Genomic DNA, 5,216 nt, shown 5'->3' on the forward strand with positions numbered 1-5,216 from the left:
CCTTACTCCTTCTGTTTGATCACTTGCTATAAGCTGGCTATTGAGTATAGCCATTTCCCACGCAGGCCTTTCCCCTTCATCATGTATCCTTTCTTGTGGCTGGTTGATGGGCCCATTTTTGTCGTTGGGCTTTTCCAAGGCCTCATCTGTCGAGCCTCAAGCTCCTCGATCTTTCATTTGTTTCTCGCCCTACATGTACCTCATCCTCATGCAAGTTACCTCCACTGTGTAGGCTCTTACGTATGCTCTAAGTCACCCCATACCATGTCCCATCAGCCTCGTCCTCTACAACAATCTTCCTTCCATCTCCCACCAAAATCCTTTGCCGCGAATCCACTTTCGCCATCCCACCTCTGAGGCCATAGTTACTGCCGTAAGATCTTTCTCTGTTTTACTTATGAACTAGATCCTTTGTTTGTCTCCTGCTTACAATACTTCCAATAGACCCCTCTGCTTCGCTATATCCAGCTTCCTTTGTATGATCCTTTCGTCCATCCTCCCTTTTGTTTGAGTTGCCATTTAAGGGAATAAAGACTGGACGCCATCTGCAACTGTCCTTTGCTTGTAGCCACGAACCAAACTGGGAGATGGAACCTTGGTTACCTCCCACTTCATTCAGGCAGTCGTTTTCACCATGTAAAATCCACCCACAGCTAAGGCATGTCTTTGGAAGCTTCTCGTATTTGAAACTGAGCCATACCTTTTTTCCATTCGCCATTATAGTTCTACCTTTGGCTATGGGTTTCTGTAGCTTCATTTCGACCTTCACCCTCAAGAATTTGCCCCATCCTATCCCGTCCTCATCTTTATCTACATCTAGCACATTCCCTACTGATGCTCCTATGCACTTTCCCCATTCTTCCATCATAAATCCTAATGGTAGATTATGGATTTGTAACAAGAACATTTCTTTATCAGCATGCATTTTCCTAGGTTGTAAGTTCCCGTCATAAGGTAGTTACAACCGTAGTTACAACATGCATTGATAATTGAGATCTAACCAATTTGTTCAAGGAAATTAGTAGATAGGTTCATGGTTTTATAGGGGTACTTGGGGAATTTCACTTTTCTATTTGTTTTCCCTTCTGTCCGTCAGTTTTGTTAACTTCTGCTTGCATTTTTACAAATTTTCCCTTTTTTTTTGTTTTTTTATCTTTCTCATCCCTCAATTTGTTTTGTTTTATTCGTGTTTTTACATTTTTGTCTGTCAGTTTAATGAATAGTAAGTTTTGACCACTTTTTGTTTCCATTTTTATCCCTCAATTTTATTCGCATATTTATGCTTTTGCTTTTATTTTTGTTACATTATTCGCATAGCCAGCTGTCTATAGTTGGAAATACATTATCTCCCAAAAAGGCCCTTGTTTTCCAGGCTATCTCCCACTTGTTCTCTCCTTTTCTTCTGTTTGCCAACAGAGTTTTTGGTCTTTCTGTTTTTCATCCTTATCATGCCCTTTTTTCATCCTATATATTTTACTCACCACTTTACCATACAAATTTTCATCCTCTTTAATTTACAGTTTATCTATTTGTTCAAATGCTCATGACATCTTTCAATTCTTGAAAACTTTGTTATCTACTTCTCAATCTTTACATCATGTGGTATGATTTCTTCTTCTTGTTCTTCTAAGGTAAATATTTTTGATTGTTTATCAGGTAATTTCTTTACATGCAGTACTTAGATGTAGAAAAAATTATATAGAGTCATACAAATATATGAAATAAATTACAAAGCCAAACAAGACCAAAACCAAACAACAGGAACATTTGAAATTAAAAGAAAAATATAGTAGACCCAATAGTTACATCTAAACAATTATTAGATAAATTCATAATAGAATAGACATGCATGACAAAAGTAGTAGAAATTACAGGTAGAAAAAAAAAATTACACCCTAATAGAGTCACCAAGAACTTCCAATCTCGCGACATCTTCAAACCCAATATTTACATCTAAAAAATAAATACATAACTTTATAATAGAAACGCTTTTAGAAGACTCCAGAAAAAGGAACAAATTGAGAAAAAAAAAAAAAAAAAAAGAGGAAGATCTGTAAGATTTCAAAATTTCTACAAAATCACTAAAACAACATATTGACATACACGAAATTAAAGCAAATACGAAAAAAGGATAAAACATGAAGATCTAAAGAAGGAAATTTGAAAAAAAAAAAAAACCCACATTTCTGATGAGGCACAGCGATGTTCTTAACGGCAAAAACTGAGATCAATTTCTATAGAAATTTTGTAGAGTAAAATTTGTAAATCTAAACAATTGGCTTTAAAAACAAAATGTGGCTTTATTTCGAAAAGCACTATTTCGTCGTTGCACAACCACCTTTAGCACCACCTTGATCCTCCAAAAATTATATTTTATTACTGTAAGTAATTTTTTAAAGAATTTCTTGAGATTTAAATATATTTTTACACTAACATATTTGTTGCAGTCTGTTTGGTTGTGCCGGGCGTTGGTCCGAGGAGTTTGAATTTTTGGATCGGATTGGAGGATGAGAATATTTATGCAGTTGAGCTGTGATTGGCTATTTTTATCTGTTGTGCATTGTGTCATGACATTCATTATACTGTTGCATGCATTTTCATGTGTTATGAATTAAAATTTGGTTTTCATGTTAAGAAATGATTTTGGGTACATGTGTATTGAATGGATTGAAAAGAATGAAAGAAAGGAAAAAGAACTATAAGGATGGTGGTAAGTAGGGACGGTGGTAGAGTCCAGCTTATGGTGCACGTAGTAGAGATGGTGGTAAGTCCCAATGTGATTTCAGCCAATAGTGCTAACAGTAGGTAGGGATGTCGAATTATGTTAACGGGTCATGTTCGTATACTGTCTAGGCATGTATATTATATCATATGGGTAAACCCAAATTTGACCCATTAAACTTATCATGTCAAAATATCAAAACTCTAACACGACCCATTAACATAACGAGTCATGTCGTGTCAATCCGTTTCAACCCATTTACGTAAATAGATTAAATAGATTCAAAATTAACTAGTTTGACCTGATTAAATTTAGTATAATTTTATATAAATGTTAAAATTATAATATCTATAAAAATTGTAAAACTAACTACAAGTCTAAAATTACAATCCAAATAATAAAAATATCGAAATTAAAATTCTAAAAATGTTACCTTTAGGTATAAGGGTATAATTGTAACTTTAACTTTCTTAACGGATCACAACATGTCAAAATGGGTTGATCTATCATCAACTCGTTAAACAATTGTGTCTTAACGGTCAACCCGTTTTGACCCAAACCCGTTAAAACTAAACCCAAACCAGCTATTATCGTATTGTGTTCATGTTGGGTAACGAGCCGTGTTATATATTGCCACCAGGTAGGAAATGTAGTAAGAAGGGATGGTGGTAGAGTCTCGCTTGTCATTCCCGCCTACAGTGCTAGTGGTAGGGATTATGGTAGAGTCTCGCCTATAATTCACACCTACAGTGATAGATAAATGGATATGTTGGGCTATTTTCTAGAAAAATGGCGGTTTATGATTAAATGAATATGATGACCAATGGTGGTTTATGTTTGGGCTATTTTCTAGGAAAATGGTGAATGGTATTTAAAGGCGTGTTTTAAGTCAAATGAGATTTTTGGTGTGCGTTGGAAAAATGGTCATTTTCAAAGAAAATGATGGTTTTTTGTCTCATGCATGTTTCAGCGTTTGTGTGCATTCATGTTGGTTGTTTAAATATGCAGTTTTTATCTCTTGGGTTGTTTGGTTAGTTACTTACTGAGATTCATAATCTCAAGTGGTATTTAAAATAAAATCGTAGATTTTGATGCAGAGCAAGATGTTGAGCCTAGGGGATCGGCTCCGCCGGAGGAGTGACATGTGGTCACTTTTGGTCATGGGATTTTTTTCCCTTTTTGGCTATGTAATTTTAGCTTTACTTTATTTTTGCTGGATTACTGTATAATTTTTCTGAAATGATTTTATTTTAGCAGTCATGTATTTAAAATTTCAGTACTTAGTTAACTTCTTTTATTTATCCACTATGACTTTTGTTGTACGCTTTTTTCATGTACACATACTTGACACTTGTCGTTTAGAGTGTGTGTTTTTATCATTTCGATGTCATGATTCCTGCATTTTCGTACATGGGAGGCGGGGGTGTCATAGAGAGAGAGAGAGAGAGAGAGAGAGAGAGAGAGAGAGAGAGAGAGAGAGAGAGAGAAAAGCATGGAGAAGTTAGGTGAAATGAAACGTCGACATCTTGTTGGTGTTGATGCGGTTGAGAGAAGGGGCAAATTGTGGTGTGTGACGTGATGGTGTGGGTGTGAGACAGAGAGAAGGAGAGAGAGTGTGGAGAAATTGAGAAAGAGAGGAGAATAAGCCTCTGGAATGTGATTCTTAGGGGGAAGAGAGAGAGAGAGAGAAAGAGAGAGAGAGAGAGAGAGAGAGAGAGAGGTGATAATGAGAGTGTCAATGGAGGAAAAGATGGAGAGGAAAATAAGTTGGGGCTTCTTGGCCCTTTAAACGGTGTCATATGGAGGGATGCCATGGACTTTACATCGAAGCAATTCACCACGAACCCAATTAGCCCTGTTTGGATTGAGAGATATTTCAACTTATCTTATCTCATTATTAAATTTTTTTTTAAATTTTCATACAAAATATAACAAATAATTTAATTTTTTTTAAATCTCAAACAATAATAAATTAAAAAATATTATCTTAATAATATTTTATTCAACTTTACACGTATGCATAAAGTTGTCGACAAAACTGAAATAATATTTCCCTATGAAAACGTAGAGACGATTTTTTTTTTTTTATTCCTACCTTTTGAAGTTTCAAAATGTGGAAAATAAAAAATTTAAAAAATGACTTCAAATTCAACTACTATGTTATAGTTTTTAAAGACCTAAAGTAATTAATATGTTAATCATTCATAAATTCATAAAAAAGAAGTAAAATATTAAAAAAAAAAAACACTTCAAATTTATTTGATGCCTCTATGTTTTAAAATTTAAACTATAATAAGATGTACAAAATTGATTGCTTGTTGAGTTGAATTGATGTGCTAATGTTAAATCTTGATTGATGCACTTAATTGTTTCGTTTTAACGCAATGATCAACATTTTTGGTTAGAGGAAGGTTTAGATTAGTTGATTTACATCAATCATTCTATTACATGCGGAAAGCAACTGGATACGACCGAGACGAGAACTTTGTATGTT

Source organism: Carya illinoinensis, chromosome 2 (assembly GCF_018687715.1).
Source record: "Carya illinoinensis cultivar Pawnee chromosome 2, C.illinoinensisPawnee_v1, whole genome shotgun sequence".
In the NCBI taxonomy this organism is placed as follows: domain Eukaryota; kingdom Viridiplantae; phylum Streptophyta; class Magnoliopsida; order Fagales; family Juglandaceae; genus Carya; species Carya illinoinensis.